A 16,970-nucleotide genomic window follows, 5' to 3' on the forward strand; every position below is an offset into this window, starting at 1 on the left:
ATTCTTTGCTGTGGGGGCGGCAGGGCTGTCTGTACGTTGTAAGATATTCAACAGCATCCCTGGCCTCTACCCACTAATTTCCAGTAGCACTTCCCCCCAAGTTGTGGTAGCCAAAACGTCTCCAGTCATTTACAAATGCCCCGCGGGGGGCTAAATCACCCTCTGTTGAAAAACCACTGGCACAGACCAAAGAATGAAACAAATCAGGCCTCTTCTTATTAAAGGCAGGGGTAAGAATTCAGGGGAAACATAAAATACAGTAACTCTCCAACTCCTTATCTAGTTTTAGAAGTGAAGTAAAAAGCTGGGCGTTAGCTTTGTTTGATCGTTCAGATGATATTTGTTCAATAAAGAGGCAAATGTATTGATAGAAGTAATAATAATTACCAACTATTTAGCAGTTCTATAAGCTTAGTTCTACTAAGCACTGTATCTCACTGACTCCGAATGACAGACCTGAGTGTAGGTGTTCTTATCTCCATTTTACAAATGAAGACATTGAGGCCCCGGGAGGTGAACAGTCTTGCCCAGGAGCCTACAGCTCAGGAGTAACTGAGCAACTGAGCTGGGATTTGAACCCAGGTCTGCGTGATTTAAGGTCCAAACTCAGAGCCATTGCATTATCTTAGCCCATTATTGTGGAGTCTGTATGCAACGTTATAAAAATTCCAAAGCCGGTGATTTAAACCAATGAGTATCTAATGAGAACGTCTACCTTCAACATCAGCCTAGACAAACGGTGGGTGGATTTGAGTGAAAGAATCAGACCTCCATGCTCTTACTTAAACAAGACTAACTAACCCACATTTATAAATCAACATGAGATAGTACATAATTAACCCTTTAATTGGTGGCATACGTTAAAGGTGTATAACCAGAATGCTAAAGAGAAAGAATATGGTTTAATGCCTGTGTCCCTGAATGGGGTGGCCCATATACCGTGAGGCTCCTCAGTGAGGACTTGGAGCTGAAAGCATGTACTTGGCATTGGACGGTCCTGGGTTCTAACCCCCACTCTGACACTTACCAGCTATGTGACTTTGGGCAGAGCACTTTACAACTGGGAGCCTAGCTAACTTCTCAGTAGGATGGAGATTAAAATACCGACCTCTCAGAACTGAACTGAGAACAGGTAGTGGGAACCAACATACAGTGTCCTGGGCTTCCCTGGTGGCACAGTGGTTAAGAATCCGCCTGCCAAGGCAGGGGACATGGGTTCGAGCCCTGGTCCGGGAAGATCCCACATGCCGCGGAGCAACTAAGCCCCTGCGCCACAACTACTGAGCCCGCACACCTAGAACCCGAGCTCCGTAACAACCGCAACAAAGAGTAACCCCCCGCTCTCCGCAACTAGAGAGAGCCCGCGCGCAGCAACGAAGACCCAACGCAGCCAAAAATAAGTAAATAAATAAATAAATTTATTAAAAAAAAAAAAAACAAACATACAGTGTCCTACAGCCACGTGGCTTTTCTTTCATCACACCCATCACTTTTGTAATTATATGCTTATTTGTATATTTACATGTTTAATGGATCTCTCACCCAGGATTTTGAAAGTTCTATAAGAGCGGGGACTGTCTCTCTTTTATTCATTGCCTCTCCAGCACCTGACATAGTACTTGGTACATAGTAGATAGTCATTTTTAAAATGTTGAGTGAATAGTAAATGTTAATGCATTCTTTCTCCCTGAATTTTCTTCTAAGATAATGAGTTTCGTGACACTGGAAGTATTCAAGCAATGGAACAATTAGATTCTCTATTCCTCTGTGTCCCTATCATCGTCTCTTATGGGGCCTTTCACCACAGCACACATCACACTGTTTTGCAATTACCCGTTTCTGTGCCTGTCTTCCCCATGAGTCTATAAACTCCTTCAGAGCTGAATGGATCACCTTTTAATCCCTGTGCCATGGTTCCAAGTCTAATCAATAAAATTTGCAAAGTAAAGGCATTGATACCTTAGAGGGCATCCATCGACCAAATTAGAACTCAGACAAAGTTACCACTCTATTTTCTTCCAACTCATCAATTCTAAGCCTCAGCAACTCTAACTGCTGCCAGCTCTGCTCACACAACATCCAACAATCAGGAACAAAAGATTGGGGTGTTATTTCTATTGTTTCGGACAAGCATAGACAATCAATAACTCTGTATTAAATTAAATTGGCCTCTTTTACAAAGAAAAATTGTGAGCCAGATTTTCCATATCTAACTCTGCACTTCAAAGATGATTAAATTCAAGCATTCATAAAACAAATATCTATAGAGTGCCAGCCACTGTTCAAGGCTCTGGTTAAATCCTGTTGGGTCATTCAAGATGGAGAGAATGATTTTGACATTGGGCATTCTTCTCATTTCCCCAAAGGAAACCAGATGTTCCTATTGGATTGTTCGGGTTAGACAGCAAAAAAGGAGCTCAGAAATCTTGGAGATAAACTCTTCATCCTCCAGTCTCAGCACCTTTGGAGAAGGGAACATCTGATGCTCAAAGGAAATAGTTAATTAAGCCACAAATACTTCCTAGCCAAAGGGAAGGCTCCTCCAAAGCAGAATGCTTAGGCATTGGAAAGGCTGGCATACCTGTAGATCTCATCTCTCTAATCACCATGCAACTTTCCTGAAAACAGGAATAGCTATTACTTCATCTGTGATTGTTCTCCGGGGGAAGAAAGAAGAAAATAGCATTTTTTGTGTCTGGGGACATAAGCTGATAGCCTTATGTATATAACGCAGTAGCAGGTACAATACTCTACAATACTGGAGGATAAGAAACATTTCATTTCTTTCTCTTCATTTCTCTCAACCATGCCATGCTGCGCTAAGTCCCCACCAAAGTAACTGGTAAAATAAAATAAAATAAAACCCAAATAACTGGTAAAATTTAATCTCAGCGGTGTTGGAAATTGTTTCTCTTACAAACTGGCTTATTCAAGAGTCCAGGGGTCTTACGTGGGCCCAGAACATCTGGGAACCAGTTACATGCCTCGTTCCTCTCTGGCCACGGCAGGTATCCTCATTGTGCAAGCCTGCACCCCTAGAAGTGGGTGGCTTTGCTCTTTCCATACCCCACCATGGTGCTGGGATCTTAGTAAGGCCTAAGCTCATTAGTTGAACCAATATGTAAGTGCCATTTTTGTAGATCAAATGTAGTCAAATACCAGCAATTTTATATAAATCACCTATTGACTAAGTGTGCAAACAAGATTGCAACTTGCTAAAGAGCCAAAGCACTTCTACTTCTTTGGAAAACAACCATATGCTACTAATTTCTGCTCATTAAACAGAAATTTAATCTTCTGGGATCTTCTCCCAGAAGATCCCACGTTGGCAATACTATACTAGCTTAGAAGAACTACTGGCAGAATATACTTCAAAGTTAGCACCCCTCAGCTGGTCTCCTACAATGCAGCTGTCTCACTGATTCATCCTGGCCCCCGCCCCCTCCTGTCTATGGGGATTATCAAGTCTTCACTGTAATTTCCTTATAAAGTATTTCCATGGAGGAAATCGTCTATCATCTGCCTTAAGGAATGAGTCATGTATCTATACTCTCAGAAGAGTACTCTCCCCATATCCCATTCATCTGCAAGCCGAATCCAAGCCTGGCCTGGGCAGGTGTTCCAAAGCATTTAGAAAGCCTTTGAACTTCCCCTACAGAGGCCGCTGTCTGAGACAATGTCTGAAAGACTTGCTTGACATATCACTAAGGGGATCTTTTGGTCCCCACACACCATAACTCCCTCGGATGAGATCACTGAGCCAAATGGAAACCAGAGGGAAGCAGAAGAGAGAGACAGGGTTTGTAGATCGTGCACAGAAGCACAGACGGAGTGGGGAGCCTGGCATGTGTCTGCTTGTCCCTCTCAGTCACCTTTTTTGTCTTTTCTAAGTAGAAAAATCTCGATCTATGTGAAGGATTTTTTTAACCTATAAACTCCTCTGGTGTTTGTGCGTCTTACAGAAATCTCGACAAGTTGCTTCCTCCATGTGAAACATTACAGGATGAGAAGATCTGGATTTTAGCCTCAGCTAACTATGATTCATAGTGTGTGGGCAAAGCAGGCAATGCTCCGGGCCTCCTTTTCTTATCGCACATTTGAGCACGATGACCTCTTAGCTCTTTTCAACTTGACAAAGTGTGCTGTGGACGAACCCTCAGAGTTATAGATGAGCAGCTACTCAGATAAGCTTGACACTTATTAGGGTCAGGCTGACTCTGGAATGATAAGGATGCAGTGTTTTAAGTCCAGTTTCACTCCTCTCCCTGGGCTAAATCACTCAACACTACAGAGTTCCCACATCAAGAGGCCACTTCGAAACTGTCAGGCTAATGGTGGAGGTTGCAGCTCCCTCTGACTTCCCTTTCCCTGCCTGTCTTCCAGTCAACACCTAAAAAGTCATATTAAAGGAGATGGAACAAGAAGGTATTTGAGGTATCTTTGTCTGGTTTAGGTATCAGAGTGATGGTGGCCTCATAGAATGAGTCTGGGGATGTTCCTTCCTCTGCAATTTTTTGGAACAGTTTGAGAAGGATAGGTATTAACTCCTCTCTAAATGTTTGATAGAATTCGCCTGTGAAGCCATCTGGTCCAGGACTTTTGTCTGTTGAAAGTTTTTAAATCACAGTTTCAATTTCATTACTTGTGATTGGTCTGTTCATATTTTCTATTTCTTCCTGGTTCAGACTTGAAAGATTGTACCTTTCTAAGAATTTGTCCATTTCTTCTAGGTTGTCCATTTTATTGGCATATAGTTGCTTGTAATAGTCTCTTATGATCTTTTGTATTTCTGTGATGTCAGTTATAACTTCTTTTTCATTTCTCATTTTATTGATTTGAGCCTGCTCCCTTTTTTTCTTGGTGAATCTGGCTAAAGGTTCATCGATTTTGCTTATCATTTCGAAGAACCAGATTTTAGTTTCATTGATCTTTTCTATTGTTTTCTTTGTGTCTATTTCATTTATTTCTGCTCTGATGTTTATGAATTCTTTCCTTCTACTAGATTTACATTTTGTTTGTTCTTCTTTCTCTAGTTGCTTTAGGTGTAAGGTTAGGTTATTTATTTGAGATTTTTCTTGTTTCCTGAGGTAAGATCATATTGCTATAAAACTTAAAACTGCTTTTGCTGTGTCCCATAGGTTTTGGATCATTGTGTTTTCATTTTCATTTGTCTCTAGGTATTTTGTTTTATTTCCTCTTTGATTTTTTCAGTGATCTATTGGTGGTTTAGTAACATATTGTTTAGCCTCCACGTGTTTGTGTTTTTTTACAGTTTTTTTTTCTTGTACTAACAAGAAATTACAGGCCAATATCACTGATGAACATAGACTCAAAATCCTCAACAAAATATTAGCAAACTGAATCCAACAATACGTTAAAAGGATCATACACCATGATCAAGTGGGATTTATCCCAGGGATGCAAGGATTTTTCAGTATCCACAAGTCAATCAGTATGACACACCACATCAACAAATTGAACAATAAAAACCATATGATCATCTCAATAGATGCAGAAAAAGTTTTTGACAAAATTCAACACTCACTTATGGTAAAAACTCTCCAGAAAGTGGGCATAGAGGGAAACCACCTCAACATAATTAAGCCCATAAAAGACAAACACACAGCAAACATCATTCTCAATGGTGAAAAACTGAAAGCATTTCCTCTTAGATCAGGAACAAGACAAGGATGTTCACTCTTGCCACTTTTATTCACAGTTTTGGAAGTCCTAGCTATGGCAATCAGAGAAGAAAAAGAAATAAAAGGAACCAAATTGGAAAAGAAGTTAAACTGCCGCTGTTAAGCTGTTTGTAGATGACATGATACTATACATAGACAATCCTAAAGATGCTACCAGAAAACTTCTAGAGGTCATCAGTGAATTTGGTAAAGTTGCAGGTTACAAAATTAATACAGAGAAATCTGTTGCATTTCCATACAGTAACAACGAAACATCAGAAAGAGAAATTCAAGAAACAACTCCATTTACCATCACATCAGAAAGAATAAAATACCTAGGAGTAAACCTACCTAAGGAGACGAAAGACCTGTACTCCAAAAAATATAAGATGCTGATGAAAGAAATCGAAGGTGACATAAACAGATGGAAAGATATACCATGTTCTTGGATTGGAAGAATCAATACTGTCAAAATGACTATACTACCCAAGGTAATCTACAGATTCAATGCAATCCCTATCAAATTACCAATGGCACTTTCCGTAGAACTAGAACAAAAAACCTTAAAATTTGTATGGAGACACAAAAGACCCTGAATAGCCAAAGCAATCTTGAGAAAGAAAAACGGAGCTGGAGGAATCAAGCGCCTTGACTTCAGACTATACTACAAAGCTACAGTAATCAAAACAGTATGGTACTGGCACAAAAACAGACATATAGATCAATGGAACAGGATAGAAAGCCCAGAAATAAACCCACACCCCTATGGTCAATTAATCTACAACAAAGGAGGCCAGACTATACAATGGTGGAAAGACAGTCTCTTCAACAAATGGTGCTGGGAAAACTGGACAGTTACATGTTAAAAAATGAAATTAGAACACTCTTTAACACCATACACAAAAATAAGCTCAAAATGGATTAAAGACCTAAATGTGAGACCGGACACTATAAAACTCTTAGAGGAAAACATAGGCCGAAAACTCTCTGACATAAATCACAGCAATATTTTTTTCAATCCATCTCCCAGAGTAATGGAAATAAAAACAAAAATAAACAAATGGGACCTAATTAAACTCAAAAGCTTTTGCACAGCAAAGGAAGCCATAAACAAAATGAAAAGACAACCCACCGATTGGGAGAAAATATTTACAAATGATGTGACCGACAAGGGATTAGTCTCCAAAATTTACAAACGGCTCATGCAGCTTAATATCATTAAAACAAACAACCCAATCAAAAAATGGGCAGAAGACCTAAATAGGCATTCCACCAAAGAAGACATATAGATGGCCAAGAGGCACATGAAAAAATGTTCAACATTGCTAATTATTAGAGAAATGCAAATCAAAACTACAATGAGCTATCACCTCACACCAGTCAAAATGGCTATCATCAAAAAATCCACAAACAATAAATGCTGGAGAGGGTGTGGAGAGAAGGGAACCCTCCCACACTATTTGTGGGAATGTAAATTGGTATAGCCCCTATGGAGAACAGTATGGAGTTTCCTTAAAAAACTAAAAATAGAGCTACCATATGATCCTGCAATCCCACTCCTGGGCATATATCCAGAGAAAAACATGGTCTGAAAGGACACATGCACCCCAACGTTCATTGCAGCACTGTTTACAATAGCCAAGACATGGAAGCAACCTAAATGTCCTTTGACAGAGGAATGGATAAAGAAGATGTGGCACATATATACAATGGAATATTACTCAGCCATTAAAAAGAATGAAATAATGCCATTTGCAGCAACATGGATGGACCTAGAGATTGTCATACTGAGTGAAGTCAGTCAAACAGAGAAAGAGAAATATTGTATGATATCGCTTATAAGCAGAAGCTAAAAAGAAATGATACAAAAATGAACTTACTTACAAAACAGAAACAGACTCACAGACTTAGAGGACAAACTTATGATTACGGGGGGTGGGGGGAAGGGTGGGAGGAAGGGATAGTTAGAGAGTTTGGGATTGACATGTACACACTGCTATGTTTGAAATGGATAACCAACAGGGACCTACTGTATAGTACAGGGAACTCTGCTCAATATTATGTAACAACCTAAATGGGAAAAGAATTTGAAAAAGAAATGTATATGTATGAAAGAATCACTTTGCCGTAGACCTGAAACTATCACAACATTGTTAATCAGCTATATGCCAATATAAAAGAAAAATTAAATTAGAAAAAAAGAAAGTATTCTACAATCTAGTGAGATGGAGTTACTATTTTTAAGCCCCTGTTATGCACAAGGCAGGCCCATTTAGCCCTTGTTATCAGTTTCCTACGGCTGCTTTAACAAATCACCACAAACTTAGTGGCTTAAAAGAACCAAAGTTTTTCCTCTTACAGTTCTGGAAGGAAGAGTCTGAAATGACTTTTACTCAGCTAAAATCAAGTTGTCCATAGGGCTGGGTCTTTCTGGAGACTCCAGGGAAGAATCTGTTCCTTGCCTCTTTTAACGTCTGGTAATGGCCAGCATTCCTTGGCTTGTGGCCACATCACTTCAATTTCTGTTCCCTGGTCACACTGCCTTTTCCTCTCCTGTAAGCAAATCTCCCTCTGCCTACTCTTATAAGGTCGCTTGTGATTGCATCCAGGATAATCTCCTCGTGTCATAATCCTTAAATGACATCTGAAAAGTCCCTTTTGCCGTATAAGGTAACATTCACTGGTTCTGGGAAATTAGGGTATGGCTATCTCGGGGGAGCCATTATTCAACCTACTACAGTCCTGTCAGCTCTATGAAGGGAGTACCCTCACTCCCATTTTACAGACAAAGACACAGATGGGGCTCATAGAAGTGAAGGAATTTGAAACATTTCACACACTAGTAAATGGCAGAGTGGGGATTAAACCTAAGTCTGTCTATTTTCCAGTCACGGGCTTCTTATTTTATACCATTGTACCCAAAATACAGTCAGGGAGGAAGAATTTTTCTCTCCCCTTCTAGGTCCTTCTGGCTGATCTAAGAATTAAATTGACATGAGGCAGATTAACAAGAGAAAATCAAACAAAAGTTTAATAACGTGTATACATCGCAGAGACCCAGAGAAACTGAGTAACTCTCCAAATGGCTGACACCCTCACCTTAAATACCATCTTCCTCTAAAGACAAAAGAGCATGTTGGAGTAGCTGGGACTTGAAAGGGGAGAAAGGAAATTCATATGGAAATGGAAAAGCAAATGTTTGGTAAACAAATGTTTGCTGGGCCTCAGCAGAGACAATGGGACAGAGAGTAGACTCTGATCTCTAGGCCCTGCTCAAGTTTCCTTCACCACCATGCCCAACCTGTATTCTTTGCAGATACCTCTCCTGATAGCTCTCTATTCTAGGACAGGCCTTTTACCTAAATTCTTTAGGCAGCTAAGGCGTAGGTAAAATGAAAGAATTCTTGAGTCTTTTGGGCCTCGATTGTTTTCAGCTCAAAATAATCTCTATGACAAAGTTTGGGGATGGCAAACTTTGCTCCCCTACAAGACTGGTAACACAAGACCCTTTATAAATGGTTTCCACGGTGGAAATCAAAGAGCCCAGTATTTTGCACATGGAGACTTCTGCCAAACCATGCATTGGCTCTGTGACTTTAAGCAAGTCCCTTGACCTCTTCTCACCTGTAGTATGGGGGAAGCTTAGGTGTGAGGATTGAAATAATGTCACTACTTTGTAACTGTTACTAGAAATATAAGTGAGTATATTTGCCATCAATCATGCCATTGGAAGGCTGTGGGGTAGGGAAGGAGTACAGGTGAGACTGCTCCGTCAGGACCAAGACCAGCCCAGGGGAACTCCCCAGGCAGGAAAGTGATTCCCATACCTCTGTGATAGCTGTACATCAACCTCTAGGCCCTGCTGGGGGAGCTTCTAGCTCTGAGGCAAGCGATACCATCCGGCCAACTCTGACTAGGGGAGGATTTTCCATCACCACCTGAAGACACAGAATGTATAAAGACTTGGAAAACGACAGGAGAACAGGACCCTTAAAGCCTGCTGTTGATTGCATGTGCACAGCAGGATGGAGGGGGACCTATGAAGGATGTTTAAGTAAACAGAGTAACCAGTACACTCAGTTTGGTCAACCTGGGAATCCCAAGGCCTGTAACAAAAGGTGCTATGTATTTTTTTACATGCTTACACATTTTTTTTCCTTTAACCCTTTTTATTTTAGTGAGCTCATTTCTGGAACATAGCTTGAGGTTATCTTTTCCATCATTTAAAAATGAGAAAATAAAGGCCCAGAATAGAAAAGCGACTTACCTAGAATAGCCAATAGGCATCATTTTGAGATTATTTTAGAGTGTAGCAAGCATAAACATTTGATTAAGTGTATTTCCTTTAATCTTGAGAATAACTCTAAGAAGTACCAGTTATTAATGTCCCCATTTTACAAATGAGGGACCGATAACAAAGAAGTAAAATAATTTGTCCAAGGCCCCACTTCTTTTCCTAACTAGTTAGTGGTTGAATTAGGACGGGAACCAAATCCACGCCAGTACTTTCACAACTCCAGCATTAGCACTGACAGACATGGACTTCTCATGGCCTCTTGCTGCCACAGTACCCGAAGAAACACAAGCAAAGCCCCTCTTGCCTCATTAGACTGTTATGCACAAACTCCATAATCACTCAGGGTGGTCCATCCGAGTCCAAGAATGTCATTTTTGCCTTTGGGTACCTGTTAAATTAAGTACATGAGGAATCACACCCAATCACAGGAGGTTGGGGATAGAGCCCACAGCCCGGGTTTGGATCTTCTTGCTGTCATTTATTACTCACGTGACTCGGACAATTTACTTAAGCTCTCTGTTCCTCACCGCTCCCATCTGCAAAATGGGAATAATGATAGTATCAACCCAATGGGCTCACTGTACAGATCGCTGAACTTCATATATGCAAACTACTTAAAAAGTGCCTAACAGGAACAACTCAGTCAATGTGAGCCACTCTTATCCATCTTTGTCCACAAAAGAAATCTAAGAAAAACCAAGAAGAGAAATAAAGAAAAGGGAAAAATTAAACATCCTCACAAGTATCTAACTCAGTTGTGACAAATCAGTCAAAAAACATTCAATCTGCCTTGGCTTCAAAGCTGTGTATTCCCTCTGCGACCTGCGTTAAGTCCTGAGATCCTCTGACTAACTTGCATTCATCACGGCAGCCTGCGCGCACACCAGTAAACATGACCAAAACCATCCCCTCAGCTCTTCTACAACCCCAGACCTTCCAACTCAGCACTGGTCGATGCTCATCGTTTGAATCCTTCCCTCTTCCCCTTTGGCTCCAGCTAAGAGGTCATCCTTAGAAAGTATTAGCAAACAAGACAGCACATGGTGGTTTCAACTCCCTTCTCTCCCCTGCTAACCCCTGCAGAGCCCAGAAATACTTTAGGTGGAAGCTGGGATTCATGCACAACACAGCCGTGCCAAGTGTGAGCTTTCGACTGCAATTTGGGGCAGAGGGGATCATTCATCATCAAAAAAATCTGCATAAGGCATCACAGTTTACTGAGCACTTTCTCTTCCACTCTCTTACTTGGTCTTCACACCAACTCTGGGAGGTACTCGAGGCAGGGATGTTTTATCTGTCTCACTAATGAGGAATCTGAGTTTCAGAGAAGAGATATGATTTTCTCAAGATAATTCACCTTGTAAATGGTCAAGATGATTGGAACCCAAAACTGCTTGTGCCAATCTTACGCCTTTTCCATCTTCTCCATCATTCGGCCAATCAATCACTCATTTCATGGGAACATTAATTGGCTTCCCGGTGCTTCGAGAAGGAAGGCACAGTTCTTGGCCCCAGGGGGCTCTCACAGTCCCTTTGGGGAATTGGGTGAGTAAATCAGTGATAACAGTAAACACTCTAATCATCTAATAAATCATTTCAAGGAAGTTTTATGGTTTACCTAAATTCTGCCACAGATCACATGCCATTCTAAAAACCATGATATGCAGGAACGATATTAAAAATAATTAACTAGTGGCATGGCATAGGCTCCAACAATAAACAGACACTGGTTCTAAACAGGTCTGTTAGTAAGCACGTGAAAAGTGACAGTGCCTACCCTCAAAGTGTTCACGGCCTAATGAGCTAAAAAGGCAATTATACAGTGTGCTAAAAATAAAAAATGGAAGTCTGGGTGAGCATGGATGAGGTGCCCTTCTCTCTGAATGTAAGGTTATGGAAACTGTCTTAGAAGTAAATCTTGAAAATAATATAGGAACTTGCCATGAGGATAAAGTCCAGGGAGGGTTATTCTAGGGCCTGGGAATGTACAAAGGCTTGGAGGCCTCTAAATTATTCTTTTGATTTTTTTACTTAGCATTTTTAAGTTGCTAAGATCCTTAGGAATCGCCCATTTTGTAACCAGTACACCAAGAGCCAGAGAAGAGAAGAGATTTGCCCAAAGTCACACAGTCAGTTATGCATCCTCAGGACTCAAACCTACTGTAAACCAAAGTTCTTTCCACTTTTCCACGCTGACCAGAGAGCCTACTTATTGGTTGATTCATCCTATTCCAGCCGGCAGGGAAGCTCTCCTCTGTCTTGCCACTCATTCAATGACCAATGACGTCTTTGAGCTTTTTCGTCCTTTGTTGTCTAAGGAGAAGTGAGAAGAGATGGAGAAGAAGAGCACTGAACAAAGCCTTGCAGACAGCAAGTCGGGGAAACTTGACCCTAAACAAATGCATCTAATTGAATGACTAGCCCACTGTGTTGGACCCGAGCTCCTTCATTGCTTTGGGAGAGATTTCTGGCAAATATAGAGTCACATGGGACTTTTGGACGGGAGTTAGCACACTGGATGAATCCCAAGAAGAGGAGGAAGAGGTTGGGAGCAGTGGGTAAGCAAGGGGGGGGCGGGCTGGAAATCAAGGGGTCCCGTGGGAAGTAAATGCTAGACTTCTCAAAGAAATGGACGCTCAGCTTCCTCACAGAGTGCCCAGTCCTGGCCGATATTCTACTCCCTGGCTGATCTATCTCGGGAAAGAAAAAAAAGTATCGCATCTAACAAACCTTCAAGGTAATGAGAGTGACCTCACCTGAGGTGAACCTCCACACCCCCTCGGGCCTCCAAACCACGTCGTCCTCTGGCAACCTGTGAATGAGGATAGCAAACGAGCAACGACAAAATCAGGCTTTGGCCGAGAACTCCGTGCAGAGGTGGAGTTCACAAGCGTTCACTCTGCCCTCTCACCTTCCTGCTAAGTTGGAAGGTCTGGAGCTGTGGAAGGGCCGAGGGGCTGGTTTTGGTCATGTTTGCTGGTGTGCGCGCAGGCTGCCGTGATGAATGCAAGTGAGTCAAAGGATCTCAGGACTTAACGCAGGTTACAGGGGGAATACACAGCTTTGGGAAAAAGTGTTTACCGTACTGAGCAGAGGGCCACCATAAGACACCGGATGCCAAGAGGTGCAGCCTCTGCCAGACAGGAGGATGAACGGGTATTGATTCCATAAGCATCCTCCGCTGTAATGTCTAATGTGGTTTGGTTGCTCAGTTCTGACCTTGACGACCATCTTCATGGAAAGCAGCCGAGGTGGCCTTGGGTAAGTCATTTCTCTTCTCTGGGCCCCCTCTCCTCACCTGTGAAATGGATGTGTTGGGGAATCTAGTTTCCCTCTTATGTTCTAAGGGTGAAAAAAGAAGAATTTAATTATAAAGCACAGCATGTCAAACATTCACTTGTTCCTCCATTACTTCTTTCATTCAGTAAACATTTACTGAGCTCCTACGATACGCAAGGCTCTGTGCTAGGCAAGGAAAAGCAGGTGTGATCACTGCCCTCTGGAGGCCTAGCATGTAGGAAGAAAAACAAGACATACGTATAATTATACCATGTAGAGGCAATGAATGTCCTAACAGAGTTACAACATGCATGGAAGCATTTCTTGTGGAAGACATCTAGGAAGCAACATGGTGAAGTTAGATCAGAATTGGATGCCAAGTGGACGTGAGAAGGTGGACGTGAGGATTCCAGGTAGAGTACGGCGTTAGCAAAGGTTCAGGTATTGGAGAGCACAAGGTGTATGCAGACCCATTTGCCTGGAAGGGAGGCTGAAAAAAGTCCAGAGATAGATGAAAACAAGTGCCTTATCTGGGCTCCTCTTACTTAAAAGCCAAGGTATGGCTTAAGATGCCACGTAGGTTTTGGAGAAAACTCCTTTTACAAGTAGCCTCTGCTAAAAATATACAAATAAAGCTAATCATCTCTGGAATATACTTCTATGATAGTTAACTTAATGCTTAATAATATTCTTGTTTGTTTGTTCCACTGGCCTGTTTCCTGCCTTGAGGGCCAGCCTGGTCGTATTTGGCTTTGTTTTCCCTGTGACTGGCTAAGCCACTTGTAGTAGGAATACTACAAGGATGGGGGGCTGGGTTTGGGAGGTTCCCAGAAGAAGCCATATGTTATCACCCAGCTTTCTAGCACGTGCTCTTATTCCATTTAAATATACATACGACTGCAAATATGTATTGATTATGCATTATATGTAAATGTAGTCTATATGCCATATGACATGTATAATATACTATTCTAATATTTCTATTCCCTAACCCAGGAGATAAACTCAGTAGACTCTGAGAAGCCAAGAGAAATGGAAGCACTCACTACTGGTAAAAAGACACGGCCTCATGCTACTACAATACGCTTTAGCTAAAACACAGAGTTAAAAACTTCCAAAACAACCAACATTTGAATCAGCCAAAATAATTCGTAAGTTCAAATGAGTTGTCTTGTGACATGACTATTTATGGGCTTTCTTGTTGTCTGGGAGGGTCACTTAAGCAGAGAATCCTAGGATACTGGGGCCAGAGAGACCATAGGGATGACCTAATCTTGTCCCACTTTTTTCAGATTGGGAAACTGAGGCCCACAGCAATAATAATAAGTATGGGGGTGATACCATTCAGTACTGAAAATAGGCAGATAGTTGAAACCTCTGTTATTCATACTTGATTTTTTTAAAAATCAAGGATCTCTGAATTAGCTCTATGGAACAAAGAAACATATCTTCCATATACAAATATGGCAGTGATTTTTATACAAGCAGTGTTACAATCTAATAGGGCATAAAACATTGTTTAAATATCATCTTACAATGTTCCTGGGCAGTAACGTGTAATAGAAAGAACTGTGAAGCCCAGTGTTGTCATTTAAATGCTCCCCAGGTGTATTCCCTCAGAGAGGTTCATTACTTCTCCGAACTTCAGTTTCTTCGTCTGTAAAAAGGGGACAGCACATGTGTCTATCTCACTTTCTGGTTCTGAGGATGTAATGAAATCACGTCTATAAAGTACCTTGGGCGGCACCTAATATAGAATTAATAAAGGAGGGTCTAGCGGTAGCTACAGGTTACATGATGCCTCATTTCCCTCCAGGATCCCAAAAAGTACTAAGTGCTGTGACAAGCTCAAGCGTGGGTGCCCTGATCTGGCCTCTTTCCCCCTCCCTCCCATGCCTGTGTGTGCCCTGAGGATACCCAATGCATGCTAACCACCAAACTCACCGATGACTCAGAGCTTGGAAAGAATCCACAGCAGGCTGGAGAGCAAAGGCGCAGCTTATGTTTCAAAGATTAACTTGTTACTTTTTTTTCTTATGGTGGGCACCTTTCAGCATTGAGAAGAAACCTCGGAGACCTTTCTTTAGGAGACGCAGCTTAGAAGACAGGACCAGGCACAGGGCATGTTCAGTGTCAAAAAGCTGCTCCCCTGTAGTGCACCGGGGCTGGGACAACACCGCCTCCAGGCAGCTGGACGGGACTGTGGCTGTCTCCCCAAAAGGGACTCCAGACTGATCTGTGTTCCCAGTGCTTTCCCCACCTGCTGAGAACTAATCCCGTATCTCTCTGCCGGCCCTGAGAAACCCCAAACACTCCCAGGCTTTCGAAAGGCTTTATCTCCTCTTTCCAGGAATTCGGCTCAGCCCCTCTGCTCTCTCCGAGGTGCCACTGAGCAGCTGCTACCCAGCGCCCGGGCGGGCTAGCCCCCGGTCTCCTTTCCATGTTTCCAGCCTGCCTGGTGAGAGAGCCAGAGCTGCTGAGTCTTCTCCCTCTCGCTCCCGGGGCTTCTGTCTCACAGTTAGAAAAACCGTCTGCGGAGCAAAGCAAAAACCACTCTTTACTAACAGCTGCTCCCAGTCAGGGGCAGGAGGCGAGGGGAGAGGGAATTCCTACTTTTGCAATAAATTGTATGCAAATAGGTTCTCTTCCTGGCAGAGAGCAGGGAGTGAGTGCGTCTTTCATGAGCTAACCCCGTTCCGCTGGGAGGGCTGTTCCTTTAATTCACCAACTGAAAAAGTGGGAAAGGATGTCTGGAGGCGAGGCATCCCATTACAGAGGAAGGAGCTCGCTATATAAGCCAGCCAAAGCTGGCTGCACTGGCCACAGCCTGCCTACTGTCAAAAGCTCTCCCGCTCGCGCAGACACACCCCCCCGCCTGTCCGCCACACAAAGACAGCAGGCTCGGGGTGACACTGCGGCAGCGCACCGGGAGCCCGGCTGCTCACGTCCAGGTACTTATTCCATGGAGCTGGTTCACTCAAGGATCTAGGTCTTTCCTAACTCCAAAAAGGTAAGTCTGTTTCACCCCATTTCCAAAGATGTGATAACACTGTTTGCATTTCCGGGAGCAAATAGGTTGTGGTGTCCTAATTATAAAACTTTTGCTTTATCTTGGCTGCTGGCAAAATGGGGTATTTGCTGTGATCGGATGCACCTTGACTTGTTTTCTACTTGCCCCCTTCCAGTCTGGTAGATTTCTGTCTGCTTGTTTTAGTTCTACGAACAGTTCCACGTGCAAGGAACTTTTTAGGAAGTTTTTATCTCTGTCCTCCTTCTGAGGGAACGTAAGAATTTATTCTTAACTCCCTACCGGGCTGCTTCACCTGTGAATATTTTTGTTTGAGGGTTAAGGAAGTAGAGTTTGAAAGTGGAGTTTGCTCATGGCCTTACTTTGGGGTGGGTTTGGGGAGATTGATAGACGATGGTAGAAGAACAATAGAATTTTACATCTCAACAGCCCTTACCTTACAGTTTACAAAGAGTTGTGTATCCATCCCCGTGTTCCACAATATCCACCTTGTAGTCAGACATGGAAAGGGATGAGGGCTGGGGGACAGAACAGAGAAGGTAACTCCTAGGGCCAGGTGGACAAGTGCAGACTAGGAGACGGGAGTGGCGGACACTGGCTTCTGTTCTGAAGGGCTGGGGGACTCCCCATGGATACCTCCTGATTCATTGATCCCTGGGCTGGGTACCTGGGCATGTCTGGGGTG

At 42.6% G+C, this 16,970-nt stretch overlaps 1 protein-coding gene and 1 long non-coding RNA gene across 6 annotated transcripts in view; one reads left to right on the top strand and one right to left on the bottom strand.

Annotated features, from left to right (window-relative positions):
* Window positions 1–1,427: 1,427 nt before the first annotated feature.
* On the bottom strand, window positions 1,428–15,765 carry LOC309664724. 2 transcript variants are annotated; one of them, XR_014266002.1, is made up of 3 exons: window positions 12,890–15,765; window positions 12,735–12,790; window positions 1,428–12,291 (listed from the first exon to the last, which is right to left on the bottom strand). It is a non-coding gene; the product is annotated as an uncharacterized lncRNA (long non-coding RNA). The 2 variants fall into 2 exon arrangements; XR_014266003.1 differs by having other exon boundaries at window positions 1,428–12,790.
* A 318-nt stretch (window positions 15,766–16,083) lies between these two features.
* TNC (tenascin C) overlaps window positions 16,084–16,970 on the top strand; it is a 91,388-nt gene continuing 90,501 nt past the window's right edge. For 2 of the 4 annotated variants that reach the window (XM_082470392.1, XM_082470395.1), the window contains exon 1: window positions 16,084–16,267. The gene's annotated coding sequence lies outside the window, so the exon portion shown is untranslated. The remainder of the gene's footprint in view (window positions 16,268–16,970) is intronic. The other 2 variants (XM_082470394.1, XM_082470396.1) reach the window with 2 other exon arrangements.

Source organism: Balaenoptera physalus (assembly GCF_965194825.1).
Source record: "Balaenoptera physalus genome assembly, chromosome: 7".
Lineage (NCBI taxonomy): Eukaryota > Metazoa > Chordata > Mammalia > Artiodactyla > Balaenopteridae > Balaenoptera > Balaenoptera physalus.